This window comes from Stegodyphus dumicola, chromosome 3 (genome assembly GCF_044657685.1).
Source record: "Stegodyphus dumicola isolate Sdum_Otavi_A_Nest chromosome 3, ASM4465768v1".
NCBI lineage: Eukaryota > Metazoa > Arthropoda > Arachnida > Araneae > Eresidae > Stegodyphus > Stegodyphus dumicola.
In genome coordinates, this window is record NC_140770.1 from 115,794,751 (window position 1) to 115,812,288 (window position 17,538).

General features: G+C 30.5%; 2 protein-coding genes across 3 annotated transcripts in view; one reads left to right on the forward strand and one right to left on the reverse strand.

Moving 5' to 3' along the window:
* The window catches only part of LOC118187188 (bicaudal D-related protein homolog), a 222,600-nt gene that overhangs the window by 179,632 nt on the left and 25,430 nt on the right, over positions 1-17,538 (reverse strand). The gene's annotated exons all lie outside the window — the stretch shown is intronic.
* LOC118187202 (uncharacterized) overlaps positions 8,671-17,538 on the forward strand; it is a 129,297-nt gene continuing 120,429 nt past the window's right edge. The window contains exon 1 of one of the 2 annotated variants that reach the window (XM_035357395.2): positions 8,671-8,879. The gene's annotated coding sequence lies outside the window, so the exon portion shown is untranslated. Of the gene's footprint in view, positions 8,880-17,016; positions 17,039-17,538 lie in introns of those variants that run through there. The other variant, XM_035357402.2, reaches the window with a different exon arrangement.

Here is a 17,538-nt window from a genome sequence, read left to right on the forward strand (position 1 = left end):
CTTAAAAATTCTAATATTTCTTCTCTTCTTAAAATCTCTTTCTCTTAAATTCTTTTCATAAAATCGATTTCTCAAATTCTCTTCCTTAAAATCCGAACTTAGGCGGATAGCATTCCTATGCTTTCTGCAAATGTCGGTTTGGACGAGAAAAAAATAAATAGTTAAATCACATCTTATAATTACCTGCAAAATACTTCCTCTTTTCGCAATTTTACTTTGGCAACAATTAAAAGTATTTGCTACGTTTTTGAAGTTAAAATCATTTAACAAATTTAAACTGTTCGCGTATTGTCATATTATCACAGTTGATCCATAATGCATTTAGTTATGTCTTGCCGGAAATTAGAAAGAAGAACTAGAAACATCTCGTTTAGCTGGATTAAGAAAAGATATATTAATTAAATAAAAAAGATTTAATTAATATATCTAAATTTTTAATTAATATATATAATATAAAATAAAAGAGAATTTAAAAGAAAAGGTAACAATTTCAGTAGCTCATTTGATAAAAAATAGAGAAGCAGAAATGCTTCGTCAATTGACCTCTAAAAGCGGAATAAGAAGTGGACACAGGAAGGCTTAATTTCGGGTACCGATCAAAACACAGGCTTTACCCTTTCGAACTGCTGCTGGTGCATTTGAACACTGATATCTTATCTGACATAACATACCTGTTAGCTAACAGTTAAATCGCCATAAATACGGCGTTATCTCTGAAGTATGTTTACGGACAACGACATTAAAAGCGATTTTAAATACTGCTCATATTATGGTGAAATTTTATTTTTTTTTCGAAGACTTATTTTTAGTTGGCAACAGAAAGTGAGAAAAGCTTCAACAGAAAAAGAAATAAAGAAATTTCATTTTAGCGTCTATTACGAAGCCGCTGAGTGTATATTAGGATTTTTTTTTCTCTTCGATATCGTTAGATACATTTTTACAAAAAGCTAAGACATTTTTATTTATAATTCCCAAGAAAACTGATTCCTTCGAACTTCTTGAGACAATAGTATTAGATCAAACCCCCATATCATCTAGCACTTTTATGTATTTTAGATCTAGACAGCGCAGCACGGAAGAATATTGTTTTTCGGCTTGAAAAATGCATGCCGCTTTGAATTAACCTTTTAACTGTCATGCCCGAGATTATCTCGGGCACAGCACTGGTGTTCGAAAATGTCACGCCCGAGGATTACTCGGGGTAATTTTTTTTTAAGTGCATCGTATTGTTATACCCGAATATATATCGGGAGACGTTTATTTCGGCTTCATCTCTTTGTCAAACCCGACTGTATCTCGCGAAAAGTTAATGTGCGCTCAATTCAATAGATGACAGCACCTTTATTGAAGATTTCAAAGGCTAGAGGTTATAAGTTCTTTGGTTCAAAGTGCACGGGATCTTTTTGTTGTAAAATGGCGTCCAGTTTTTTGAAACATTATATAGATGATTTAGATTCTTCAACCGAAGATTAAGGATGTGTGTTTGACGAGCAGTATTCATGATACTTCCATGGTCAGCCTCAAAAATAAAAAAAATGAAGATATACTCATGCCGAAGATTGTTTCTGACTACAGTCTAACTATGGGTGGTGTAGATCGCTGTGAGCAGGAAATATCCTTTCATCCAACAATCCAAAAACGTCAGAAAAGATATTATAAAAAGATATTTTTACATTTACTAGACAAGGTACTCTGGAACTCATATTTGCTCTATAAAAATGTAGTTGGGAAAGGTATTACATTTTTAGAATCTCGAATTCAAGTTGTAGAAAAGCTTTTACATAAATATGATGATGCAGCTTCTGTGAAAAAGAATGTTGGCAGACCACTTACAATAGATAACCCTGCCCGTCTTACTGAACGACATTTTATTTCCCATATTCCTCCTTCTCCTGTGAAACGTGAGCCTACAAGACAGTGCAAAGTGTGTTGTTCGAAAAAGGATAAAAATGGGAAAAAGATAAGGAAGGAAACACGAATCTGGTGTAGTGATTGTGGAGTTGGTTTGTGTTTGGAATCGTGTTTCCAATTGTACCACACAAGACTGAATTACTGAACTACTAATATTCACTTTTATTTATTTATTTTTTTCATTTATTTATTTTTCAGAAAATAATTAATTTTTTTCATTTTTAGAAAATAATGCTCCACTAGAAGCGAACTTTACAACTGCCATGTTGAGTGGCAGCCGCCTCAAGCAAATATGCAGTGGCTACAAAACTTTAAAAATTTTACCCATGTACTTCAAAATATCAATTTTTAACTACTTAAGTATATTTTATTTTGTACTAAACATTTGATTTTTCCAATAAAAAAAATTTGACAATTTGTGTACCCAAATCATCAAAATAACTTGACAGTTAAAGGGTTAAAGGGGGGGGAGAATAAAATGTTGTTTGATGTTCTTTTAAACTTCCCTCATTTCTAACAAACAGTTTCTATTTTTATTATAAACAGATGTTAAATTGTTATATTATTTTTTTACTATGCTTACCGAATAATAAAATCACGTTTTGCAAAATGTGGTGTTATTCATTTTTAAATGAGAATAGACTATTTTAATCAATAAAAGAACTAACAGACTGATCATGAGTTTTAAAATCTGCGTGCAAATTGCCAGTTATCAAGAACATAAATTTTTCAGATTTTCGTCTAACTGTTTTTTCTTTGAATCTGTCCTATAACTTTTTGATTTGTAATATAATTAGAATACATAGTATAAATCAGGCCTTGGCAACCCATGGACTGTGTACACCAAGTGACCCATTTTATAATTTCAAGTGTTCCGAAAATTCAAGTGTTCTTGAGTTCCAAAAATAAAGTAGAATATATAAAAATAAACTATAAAACATAAACATGAAAAGAACACTTAAAGAATACATAAAAGAACAAACTCAAAATAAACAATAACATAATATTTTCGTTTGATGACATTGTCCTAATAAGTTGCAATGTAAGTTGCGGTAATGAACGTGCATTTTAAAAAATTGAATCATAATTCCTAGAAGAAATCGATAAATTTGGAAACGCCATTTCGTAATCCATAATAAATTGACGTCACAAATTCAGCATCACAGGAGCCATTGATATCGAAGAGAGAAATAAATTTCATTCAGTCAGGTTGGTTTTTATAATACTTAGAATTATAATTTTGACTTTTATGTTTAAAGCCTATTGTAGTTATTTTCTGAATAAAACGTATCTTGCTTTTCACCAAAAAAGATTGCTTTAAAGTGAAAATATACTGACTCGAAACATCTTAATATTCTCATTTTGGTTAATTTTGACCAGAAGCCAAAAATGGTTGCTGACTCCGCTGTAACTTTTAGTCGTGAATTCTTTCATTTAAGAAGCTATTAACTCGGAAATTTCAAATGCATTTTCAGTTTTTAATTTTTAATTGCTTTATACTATTGAAATATTTTGAAATTTGTGTGTTTACTGTTAATAATATACATAAAAATATATTCTTTTGCTTTTGATTATTCAATAATGAAAACATTTCGGTAAATTACTAGCGTTCTGAAATAGCAAATAGAATTCAGAATACTAGTAATGTTCTCCATTAAACTAAAATAAGCATTCGAATTAGAATTAACTCTAAAGTGTTGTTTTAAGGATTTAATCACCTAATACCATTCTAAATTAGAACTGCTAAATTAGTTGTATTAGTTTTAAAATTTATTAGTAAAGTAGGCTTATTACAGTTTCTCGTTTTTCTTCTTTTTTTCCATTTTACACTGTATTCTTTATTTTTATGTCTAGAACTTATTTTCGTTAAAGCTGAAAAGTAAAAGTTTACAATTTAATGAAAATATTTTTTAATGAAAAACTCAACCACCTACCTGTTTAGATTGCGATGATAAATAACTTCGCTTTTATTTTCTTCCTTAATTTTATTTAACTTCGAGCAAATTTTAAAATGTAACAAAAACTTGAAACAAAATAAGCTGAAAACGTCATTACTTTTAGAAACTGAATGGCAGGAATTAAAAAAGAAAGAAAGAACGATGAAACTAAACGCAAAACTGGACTCAAAAGTTCAAACGATATGACAGCTTTCAAACCGTGAAGCACGAAAACAAAGATAAAAATTATTAGATGGTAAAGAATGCAAAGTTTCACAGTCAGAAAATGAAAGAATTGCCAAAAAAAAAAAAAAAAAAAAAGAAACTGGAGAGAAACAAAGAAGTTTTTTCTTTTATCGAATGAAAAATCTCATGGAAAAATTATAAAATAACTGACAAAATGAAAAGTAAGTTTTGTAAGCAAAAGCTGCAGAAAATATTTTACATATCATTTTGATCTGCACTATCAGTTCAAACTTAATAGCCTATTTGACAATTTTATAAAACACATCCTATTTTTCTAAAACATTTTGAATTAGAATTATAAAAAATATTCTATATCCGAAGATGAGCTTTTGATGAAAAGGGCAAAAGCAAATTTAATGAAATTTTTTAAATGTTAGATAATAAAATAATACTACAAGGCAGAAAGCGAAAATTCCTTTTTTAAGATTCTTCCCCTCGCTGACTGAAATTATTAACTGCATTATGCATTTTGCAGAAAGCTGGTACATACTTAAACCGAATCCTTGGGATCTCCGCTACATTCCAATGCTTTGCTACTGCATAATTTACGGATCACAGCTTTTTAATTTCTCGTAGAACTCTTCAGGCCAGGTGCTATTACTTCTTTGCAGATATAAAATTGAATGACTAGACACACCAGATTTACTATTCTGTAACAGCACATGCACATCCTAAGAGTTTTAAAGTTCTGTTCATTACGTTGCTTCTACTGTTGACATTAAAGTGTTTTAATTTAAATTCGTGATACTTTGTATCGCTCATTGAAATTAAACTGTACTACAAATACTGTTATAATTTTTTAATTTTTATCAGAATACTATATACAACCAGTATTTACAAAGGAAATTTCTGTATAAATATTTATTTCGAATACTTCGTTGTTTTGAAACCTGAATATTACAAAGTTTTTCATAATTTAAGATGAAATATTTTTTAGAATTTAAACTTATGACATAATCACCTATGTTTGACATTAATTACGGTAATATTTTCTCATTTAATGAAACACCTTCCACATCCTCAAAAAGACCTGTAATTTTTGTATCTCACATTTTATTTATAAAAGTATAGGTTATATTTAGCTAAAATACATTCAAATTTAGTTTCATCATATTTATTAATAAATAATTAATTGAACTGTTACACAAAAACCACTTACAGGAAGAATAAAAATCTTAGACCTATATTCCCATGTTATTTATTAGCCCAAAGGGGAGGTAGGCCATAAGGACTATTAGTTTCAAAACAGCATTTAATGACGTTTCACTATAAACTGCGAATCACTTTTTAAAGTTTTGCCACCAAATATTATCACCCTGTGTTATATTTAAAAAGATTAAGTAATGAAGAATCTACATGCATGTATGTACGTATGTTTCTGGCATTGTGGAAAAACGGCGGCACTTAGAGCCATCAAATTTTGAATAACCTAATCCTCCACCCGAACATCGGCACCTGGATACCCGAATTTTGAATTTCGAATATGTTTTATTGTGTATTTCATATTTTGTAAAACCTTAACAATTTTTTTTATTAACAAGCTGAACAATTCCAAAGCGAGTAATGACAACACTGTACGAAAAAAAACACTCTTATCTCCAGCGCGCCAGACTGTCTAGGGGAAAGGCTGTTTCTAAATATATTTAGTCCAAAGGAACTGATGCTCTCGAAACTTGTATGCGTATGTAAATAAAAAAAAATGCCAAAAACGCCCCTAAGCGGAGTATATAAAAAAATCTGAAAGCTTTCAGATTTTCTATTGTTTTCTTCTTTTTATAGTCAAAGAAATAGCGTTTTCATTTGTTTGATATACCATCTTAAAACTTTTAATTAAATTAATAGAACGCGCAGTAATAAAAAAACATTGTAATAGAAATTTAAATTATTAAAACTACATAAATAACACATGTAAAATGTTATATCTTCCTGCGTAATTTTTTCATACATCACATCAATGTTTTTACGGTATAAGTACTTTATTTTCTTGAAATGTAATTTGAAAAAATTATATTTTATTCCGTGTACTAGATTTTTTAGTTAATCGTGTTAAACATATTTCATAACGGAGCCGATTTTAATGGCAAAGAAATAGCTTCTGATATTTAAAATAATGAAATACTAATTTATTAAATTTATTCTGTTTTTATCCTGACTTTAAGTGTTAACTAATGTAACTGAGAGTTCACGGACTAATTTCCGAAACAAACTTAAGTTTAATAATTAATAATACCATTGCCTGACCTAAATAAAAGTAGAGTAATTAGTAAGGTTTATTCAGCTCCTTTTTAATGCAATTTGAAAAAGATTTGAATTTTGCAATCAAATTTTGAGGCTTTACATAACAGTCAAAATCCGGTTTCTGTACATGACTCGATGCCATATTGTCATACACGAGTAATAAAACGTGACCTTAAAATGTGAAGTAGCCGGTGGGACATCCCAGTAGAACGAGAAGTGACTACTTTTCAAAGCAAAGTGCATACTCAGACAGAATAAAAAAATTCAAAACACTTTCGCACGTTTTAACCTAAGGCGTAACGGGAGTTGAATGCCGCAATTCAATGCCTCGATCGGTGTGTTGTGTACATTGATTATCCTTCTACATTATCATTTTAAACGTCATTACTAATTACATGTACTGTCTTGCTCGTAAAATAATGAAAGATAAAAAAAATTCTGTAATTTTTCTAAAAAAAATCTTTATAGGAGGTAGTCTAAGAATAGATATTATGTACTGCTAAAAGATGCGTACCCTGTATTAGCTTCTCCTTTTTTGGTATGCAAAGCTGTAACTTCCCCTTCTTTGTTATGCATATCTACAGTTTGTACCGCGATACCGATATTAGGAATTTTTCGAAAAATCTACAAAAATCCAGTTATTTCTCTGCCATATTTATTATTTTTACAAAAAAATGCATTGAATATAAAACTATAAATAATTTTTAAAATATAAATAAAATGCTAAACCTTCTGTCATGTTTATTTGTTACTGAATCTAAATCAATATCTTACAATTTAAAATAAATGTTTATGAATGGTATCAAATTGTATTTATAAATGCAGAGACTGACAACAGGGAAAGAGACCTAAAATTACACATTTGTTTTAAATCTGCGAATAGTAACAATTACTTTTATTAGTCTAACAGCTTATTTCGCTTTATTAAAATTTTTATTTTTCCTTTATCTTGTGGTTTTAATTCTTAAAACAGGCTTTTCAAAATACCAAAATAATGTTCATTTTCAAGACGGAAAAATGTTTATAAACCGATTGTTACTATGCTCTCAAACCTAATTTTAAAAATGATTATTATTGGGTCAGTCCATAAATTCGTGCGCATTTTTTGGTAAATTTTTAAATAATATAAAAAACACAATTTAACATTTTAATCAATTATATATTTTCCTCCATTATCTACAAAGTCTCGCCATCTTACAAGGCAGCTTTTTTATGCCATTGCTGTAGAAAGACTCTGCTTTTAATGCAAAGAAAATTGAAAGTTCATTGTGTACATCCTGTTTAGAATTTAATTTTTTTCCCAGTAAAATATTTTGTCAGGCACAAAATAAGTGAAAATCACTTGGGACAATATCTGGGGAGCAAGCAGGATGTCACAAAAGCTCCCAGTTAAACTCACTAATTTTTTGCAGAGTTGGTCGATCCGTATGCAGTCTAGCGTTATCATGATGAAACAACATTTTCCTGATATTCACCAATGGAGGGCGTTTATTGATCAATTCTGAGTTTAGACGGCAAAGTTGTTCACTATAAACTTCTGAATTAATCGTTTGATTTGGTTCTAACAGTTCAAAACGTCCTGAACGGGGTTCATCATGAATGCTGCTTTTCCAACTTAAAATTCTTTAAGCCATTTCTGGGCAGTTCTTACACTAATAGTGTGTTTACCATGTACACTATTAATTTTCATCGCTGCAAACCTGGCACACGAAAATAAAAAATGTAGCACAGCACGTTTGTGCTGATTATCTATATTAATCGTCTATGGGTACTAAAACGCGTTCGATATTTACGAAAGTTGGTGATGAACTGAATAATATGTTAGTCAAACAACGACAAGTTTCAACAGGTTCAAAATTGTATTGATTTAGTAAATGCATCATTGTGAATTCCACGCATACTCTTAATGCGCACGAACTTATAGACTGACTCGGTGATGAAATTTCTATTATTTATTTAAATTAATTGTAGATATGATGTTGCTAAAGTAATTCCGTAAACGAAAGTTTTTTTTTTTTTTTTTTTTTTTTTTTTTTTTTTAAATTTTGTTATAATATAATTTCAATTGCATTGCAAATTCTCTTGAGCTTAGAAGATTCTTCTTGTAATTTTACGAAGAAATAAAACAATGCGTTACGCAGTTTACAAAGCACGGCGTATTCAAAAAGGATTCAACATAAAATAACCTATTATCATTTCCGAAAAAAAACTGGCTCAGATATATCGAAATAGATCCTAACAGACTAGCTTTTTAAAAACCAATTTTGGTCTTTTTTTTCTTTAAATTTTAACAATAGTTTTAGGTTTGCTTAAACTATACATTCTTTTTTCAGACATTAAATCAAAAAAGATCAGATACTGAAATAAATACAAAATCAGATAAAGAACTGATTGACAGAATCTTTCGAATCAACCGTAATGAGCTCTGTAGGCCAAAGTTCAGAATACTGTGCGAAAAATGACAAACAGATACAGACGATAACTCAGAGGAAATATTTGTACAAGCAACGCAGCAGACGCATCTTGAATGATTTCTAGAAATTTGAGGTAAGTTTACCAATTTTGTAAAGGTTATGATTTCAGAAACTTCATAATTTAATTATTGAAATTTCATTTGTTACAAAAGCTCAGACTTCTTATTAAAATATATATAATATATATATTTTGATATTAAGTCTGCATAATATACAGACTTATTATTATAAGTCTGTATATTATAATAATAATATAATGCCTGTCTTATAATAATAAGTCATATATATTTTATATATTATAACATACGTATAAATATATATATGATATATATATTTTGACTGAGATATAAAAGGTGCAGCACAACTGAAAATGTTACAGATATACAGAAGAAAAAAGTAAAAGATAGTTTTAGAGCTAATTTATGAATACAAATAAAGTAAAAATTCATTACACACTTATGTGTTTGCTAGTGATCTTACAGATAAAACATATATTAAAGTAATTTAAAATTATCATGCTAAAGTAGTCTTATAAGTTTAATTGTTCAACGTACGTGTAGTGAAAATATTTGTATGTAGTAAAAATACTTATATATTTTAATTTCTTATGTAATGAAAAATGTGTTAATTTCTGTAAGCTATGAGAAATATTTAATATAATTATTCAGGTGTATAAGTGATAACCAAAATTTTGAATATCAATTTTATCAGCGATGAAATTATAACAGTGATTAAGAGTACATCACGTTGTTTCCGCAATAACCCGAATGATAGGGATAAAACATGTGACCTTCAGAGGATAGCAAAATAAAGTACTTACCCTAGACGTTGTGATAGTTGAAGAAGAAAATACAAGTTATTCGTCTACAATTTACTCTATTTATCTTTCCTATCAAAAATTTTATTGCTGAGCTCACACAAATAAACAAGAAAATTAAATAATCAGATCATAACTATAGTCCTACTATAAATACAGAGCGTCCACTCGTTTATCGATACACTACAGAGCACTATCCACTTGCATCACTTTCTATATATCACGAAAAACCTGGAATCGAAGATATATGTAGACCAGGAGTATACTTATCTTGAAGTTTCTTTTGATTTTGAAGCTTCTACCAGTGAATTAATTTGGAGCAGTGCACCACGTGGCGATAGACAATGGATGAGTCTTAAATTGCACAATGAGATCGTTCATGATTCTTGCTTAAAAAAACATCATTCCACCCAGGATGAATTTTCAGCAACTGCATATAGAATGAATATATTCAATAAAAAACTACAGTTGGCTTTCTATAAATCAGAATCATCGGACTTTTCAGGAAAGTTAAACGTGTATCATGAAACGAGGTCGTAGGTGAAGAGACAGTCAGTGAAGAGACAGCCGAAGCCCGTCCTTCACCCTTGAACTCCCAGCAGCGAAGAGAGAGAAACCGGTCCAACAACTGCCACCAAGGGCTTGGACGAAACGATGACGATTCTTGAAGCGATAGTTTGATGATAGATGCCGGCTTGCTAGCACAGTACGTATCGTACTGAATGTCTTCAATACTTGCGAAACTTTAAAACTCTTTATTTCCACTTTAGACTAATATTTATACAATTTGATCTTTTTACACTTTCCAGAAGCAAACTTAATCGTAAGCATGTTTTATACATGTCATTTCACTATGTTCTATGTTAGCATTAATAGTGTAGTACATTACGCTGTAGTTAACATAAAAAAGGATGGGCTATAAAATGAAGAACTATTATATACACCAAAAAAATATAAGTGGATTTTTATTTCATTAAAAATATAATCGGATGCTGTATTCAGTTTCAAATATTTTATTTCTCTCTTTGCCAACTTCTGCAGTTTTTCTTCAGATTAATAACAAATTCTTATAAACTTTACGTTCTGTCACTCTGAGGTAAAAATATTAAGTCGTAGTGATTAAATTATTGCTAATATTCACTGCATAATACAGTGAGCTCTTCGAAATCATTAATTTGTTTCTTATCCTTCTTTTAACTATATGCTTTACACATAACTATATCCTTATACATTTGTGTAAAGCATTTATTCATAAGAAAGGTAACTATATTGCTTTTCTGATATAACTAAACGCTTATATATTCATCTTAAAATAATGTAACCCTGTATGCTTTATATACTTTTCTTACAAATATATGAGTTATGCTCATCTCAAATTATAACTATGTGCTTTTCTCATAATATATATTTCTCATATGCTTTTATATTCATCTTAAAATCCTCCCATTTTGAAATCATTATTATAGTTGACACACTTAAATATTTAACACTGAATAATGCACGTTTTTTGAGGATAAGTAGCTTTTTAGTTTAAGCATATTTGTAAAATCCTATAACATATTTCTAGCTATTATGACCTGCTAAAAGACTACAGCTTCAGCTAGTTTTGAAACTTCACATCGTTGCAGATGCTCACTGCACATAAACGAAAATTAATCACTGATGATGCAAAAGGTTTCAGCGGAAACCCGCATCAGGTTGAACAGAACTTGATGTACTCAGAATACATCAAGTTTTCTTTTAAACCGTTGCTATTGCTAAAATGTTATACTTTTATAACCGAACACGTTTAAACAGTAGATACATTAAGTCGCTCCTGCACTAATCCTTAGGTGATAGTAGAACACAACTTCCGAACTTTGCTGTGAATGCTGATCCTCAAGTTGATAAGTTATATGAAAAATTAAGCCTTTTCATATAACTCGTTTCAGTTCATCATTAATCTGCGCAAATCCGTATGACCTGCTATCTTTGCAATTATAAGCATTTCAAAGATCTTTTTTCATCTTTTGACCAAAGAAAAGCTTCTCTGTTAACACAGTCAAAAGAATTAGATCCATCTTCAGTTTTTGTTCTTATCTGTGGTCACTGACAAAAATCTCTTGGAACTGGTAACCCGGAAGATCATCTTTGTTAACCTAGCATTCATTTTAATACACCACCCGAATTGTAAAGGGTTATCAGAGTTGACTGGCAGAAAGTTAACACTGGCTTTGCTACGCAGTGTGCAAGTGAACAATCACCACACCTCTGAATGCGAATTAAATTGCGAGGTTGAACTTTACGCAAGAAGTAACACACCTGTGTCTTTTATGGGATGATGGCTCTCTTGAAAGGAAATGTAGCAGTTAAAGCCCATTGTTTCAGTATTCGTTTCATTAACTCCCATAAAATCAATAGAAATTGAATTTAATGTGCCATTAGTCAAATCTGAGGTCAAGGAGCAGTGATCACAAAAGTTTGCTTTCAGGCCATTGTTAAAATGATGAATAAACAACGTTTTCTTTTCGCAATCTTAGCAGGGTAATATTTCACAAAATTAGGTCTATTAAAGTAGAATATCATGTGTAATTACGTGTCGGAGAGTATATAATATAAAAGATATTTTAATTGGTTTCGTTTAAATTAATTAGCAGACACATAATCTGAAGCTAGTTACGTAACTCGTGAATAAACTGTAGCGGAGTTACTATAAAACTTTACGAGTACTATAAAGCTATCATATGCTAAACGTTTATAATGAATTTTTCCTTTATCTTTAGTACAGCACATTACAATAAATCGTTGTCAAGCCTGGATTTGTAGTACGCGATTTTGCTATACACGCGTTATCTCAATTTTTCCATTCATTTTGTACAGCTACAGAATTTTATCCATACGCACGCGGTTAAATGTTCATTCATCAAAACATTTCTGACCAGATGTTATCTACAATTCTAAAGGATTTTCATCAATTGAAAATAATAACAAAAGAATCGTACAAATTTCAAAAGCAATCGAAGGAGAAGGATTTCCAGATATAGAAGAAGAAATTAATGAATTAATTGAAAGATGACGAATGAAGAATTGGATGATCTTATAACACCATCGACATTGAAAACAGTAATAATGGAGAAGGTAAGATCTCCTTTATTTTACAAGAAGTTAAATAAATTGCCAAAATAGGGCTTAGAAACTGTCTGCTTTTACAATAAAGACTGACCCAAATGAAGAAAGAAGAGGGAACTGCATGCGATACATTGAAAATCTCTTTAGTTCTTACCATGGAAACTTTCTTAACTGTTTGCGTTAATCATTGTTCCAAGCAAAAATCACCGATTTTTTTTTAAATAATTGTATCACATACTTAATAAAGCAGTAATAAAAATCCTATTGATTAAAATTTATTTAATTTTTTCCTTTTAATTTCAGCAACAGTTTAGACTTGTTTAAATTATGCATAATTTTTGTTAATTTGAAATAAATTTAACGTATTTTTCTATAAAATAATAAAAATATAAATTTCCATAAAAGATTAACTTTGTGCAACGCAATTTTGCAGTACGCTCATTATATTACTGATGCAAACCCACTCTCTGTATTCTAAATAATTAGATATATACTATATAAATATACATAATAAACTTTCATTTTTACGCCACTGTATCCAATCTAGCAAACTAGATATGTAATCTATTATATACACAGCATCATCTAAAATCACCACTTAATAGAGTTTTTAACTTTTATTTTTTTCTATTTGGAAGCAAAATCACTACAAAGTTCTGTATCATTTTCTTTCTACTTAATTAACTTTCAGTTACATACATTATACATTAGAACATTTATTTGAATCTCAATACAATTTCGTTTATTCCATCTTCATATTTGTTCCCCAAGTTACACACACACACACATTTACCATATATATGTGTGGGTGTATAAGATATAAAATATGAAAGAAAATTATTAACAAATTACTATTAATTGACATGCAATAGCCCTTTTGATTTAGATATAACCTATTTTAATATGGATACAACCACCTTCAAAGACTCCATGCTGCGTCACTGACGCCGTTAGCTCAGCAGTCATCCGCAATGTTGTAAGCTCTTTCCCAATCTACGCAAGAGTTTCAAGTTATCTTCTCTGAAGCATCCTACTAATGTGCGAGCTACATCTCCGTATTGCGATGCCAACCATCTCTGCTAAGTAATTGGTTTTATCATCTGGTCAGTTTTCTCATCGTATAACCAAACTATTACACATTACACACACACACACACACACACATATATATATATATATATATATATTGAAAGAAGCAGGTGGCATTTTTCAATTTTCTGCCTATGTGAAAATAAGGCGGACGACCGCAGCCTAGATTTGTTCGACTGGGTCTCGCGCCTCCCCCCGGTTGCTCATTATGTGGGCAGAATGCAAGGAATTACTGCATTTTCCTGTGCATACTCTGGTGGTATAAGTAATTATCATGTTCAACTAGCAATTAGAAATTTGGGTTCTAATCCGGGTTGTCATATACGTGATTTTTAATGTTTCTTGACATGGAAATACTAATGGCCTCTGCAATCTTAAATGACATACTAGCTTTAAAAATAATCAGAATAAGTCAGAGATGGGTTAGTTACGAAGCTAGCTTTAAAACAGACTTCTTCATCGTTAGTAAGATGAGATAATAAAGCTATTAATATTCAAGTAAGGCAAGCACATTTATTTGCTATTTATGTTCCTGCTGAAGGAATGCTTTTAACTTCGAAAGAGCCGCGTAGCTGTTCTCTTATTTTCTTTTTGTTACCTTCAAAGGTATTTTGAAGTCATTTTTTATGTGCAAAATGTAAATCTCCTTATTTTTTAAACTTGTTTTAAGTAACCATTAATGTCAGCTCCTGAGTTTAAATTCAGCCGAAACCTAGTTTCTAGGCTTCATAATCTTTGATTATAATTTTAATTCTAGCTCCAAATAAAATAAGCTCCGGTATTTTTATTCATTACTTGGAATATTTGCCCTTAATTTATTTAATTTATTAACATTTTGATTTATTTCTTTACATTTCATTTCATTTTCTTATTCTTTATTTATTATTTTATTTATTAAATTTTATTTACTTTTCTTGACAGAATTTCATAGGGCTTCGACACTCCTAATTTTAGGAATAAGATCTTCTAATTTTAGAAATTAAATCTCCCACTATGTATATATATGTGTGTGTGTGTGTGTGTGCTTGCGTGTTTGTGTGTAGGTATTGGGTGTACGTCTGAATGTAAAGTTTGATAAAACTAAATGCAGAAAGTATAACGTGATTCATGCATAGTTACGCATTTTTTACCCACACATTGCCATGACAGATACCAGCTGTCCAAGATAATGTTTATTTGAAAAGCAGATATGCTTTCCAATGCTTACAGGACATTAACTAGCTTTTCAAAAGCAAAGTTCCAGAAAATACTGTAATTCAGATAATGGTAATGCACTTCTTACCGTTGAGCGGTTTGATGCTAATGAGATTGTTTGTAAAGATAAAACTAATCATCTAGTGTTATTAGAATCAGTAAAAATAACGTCATCCTTGAATTTTGTCCCTCATGCCCTATTTTACGGCATTTATTATTTTAGTTTTTTAACTAACGTGGTAAGGTATTCTTTTAACAAATTCCATTTTGTTTTTTGATGAGTAGCTGTTTTAAACATTTAATAATTTTTTGCTGAACATTAATTTTTAAATCCAGAATATAAGATAGCATATGTAATGATCTTTTGCCGATTTCAAGTCGCATAAATTGTGATGATTCATTTACAGGGTTCTTACTGAAATCCAAATTTTAATTTCTCGAAAGTGCAGCATGGGGGCACTCTAAATTTGCGGCGAGCCGAAAGTTCTCTCGAGAGGTAGATGGTAGGGGAAAAGGAATGAGAAACACTCGAATTGGTCCCTCCGAGATGCTGTCCTTCAAAATTGGGTGCGGAATTGAGCAAAGTTATATATTCACCAGTATGGCGCCCAAAGCCGTTGCCAACAACAGGCGCAACCTTGCCTCCTTGCCACGGTGAATTTCGTGGCTTGCTCTCATTTCAGACAAGCGAGATTAGTCACAACAACAATCTTAAACTCTATTAGGGACTTTTAGCAGCCGAACGACTGGCGCCACAAAAAGTTAAAGCCGTTAGTTGTTTACCTTCTTTTAGATGTTGTATTTGTCGATTATATAACTAAAAATAAGGAGTAATCTGTGATTATCTAATGAAATAAAAAGTAATTTGTGCCTTCAAAACTTTGCCGGAACGACTGGCGTAAGTTTCGCGGATTTTCAGCCAGCTTTCATGGTCGACGGGAAAATACGTAAGTACCTAAAATTTAAGTCATTTTCGTTTGCTCTTGTAAAATAAATCAAAGAAAGATTTAAGATGTATGCATCTAAGCTTGTTTAAAGAGAAATATCAAACTCCGGAAAAAATGTTCATTCTGCAAATAAAATTAACATCAGTTCGCTATTTATAATAAATATTATTCCTATGGTATTTCAAAATAAAACTGAAGAAGTAAGAACTGTTTTGGTTTGAAAAACATATTTAATATAAATATCGATTATAATGTATAAACACACATCGCCGTAACAAAATTCTTAAATTGATTATAATTTTAATTCCATAACTATATTATTTATTTCGCACGAATTATATTTATAAACAAAGGAAGGTACTTTCTTATTATCCGCTTCTCCATTGAAATGTTGTGAGCTAATTGTCGACATTCGCGATATCTTTACATCCATTTCAATGATGCATCCGATGCTGTCTATTTTAACTTTCATTAAAAAAAAATTAAACACCTTTTCCGAGAAATCATTCTGCAATTTTCGCTGTTGCAATGCTTTATGGTGACATTCTGGGTTATTACATAGATACTTCTTGGCAATATGATGCATTGTTTATCGCGACTATTGATTGGAGATGCGGATAATCAGAACGTACAGAGAGGAGGAGCAGAGTAGTTAAACTTCTGATATAAAAGAGCGAATAATAGCTCAGTAGCAGATGAAGAAAAGAGCTATGGGTAGTTTAAATTGTATCAGATATAAGGTGAATAAATTTTCTACAAATAAAATAAAAATTACATTTATTTGCTTTATTTGCTTTCTTTCTAACAGACGCAATTTTTGATCATTGACAGCATTACTTAAAATATGAAATTTAACTGTTTGTAACTGACTGATCTACACATTTTTTTAAAAACTTTCTTTGAGATTTTTAGAAACTTTATGTCGTTCCCGGACTTTTTGAAAAACATTAATATTTCCTTAACTTTAGCTAATTTTTTTCATTTCCCTGACTTTTCAGGATTTTCCAAGGGAATGGTAATCCTGATTTAAGAAAATACCATCACATCGATTTAATAGGTTTCATCTGAAATTTAGAGGTCAGTACTTCATCATTAAACAGATTTATAGCAGACTAAATGATTTATAAGATAAAATACCTACATATGAAATTTTTCTTCAATAAAAAAATAGTCTACCGCCTTTCATTGTATAACAAAATTCTTAAATAGCATGTAGGAATAACTGAAATATACAGTTGTGTCACAATATGATACACAAAAGAAAGAACCTGGAGCTACAACTGTTAATGTAGACAGTGTTGTGTAACATATGGCGCTCAGTCTTAAAGCTGTGAGGTAACATATACGTGAGAAGTTTCTGAAGTCGAATTACTCCTTCCCACAGTTTTACTACAATGACTTAAAAACACTTTCCGTTTGCTGAAAATGATCACGTTTAAATTTGCCACTTTCCTTGGATAGGCAGCTATCAAAGAAATTTCTTTCCTTCACGTCTGACGTGAGAATGGACTTTCGACTCAATTTAAGTGCAAAAGCTAGTAATGAATTTTTGATTTTCTTTTTTAAGAGCATAGTAA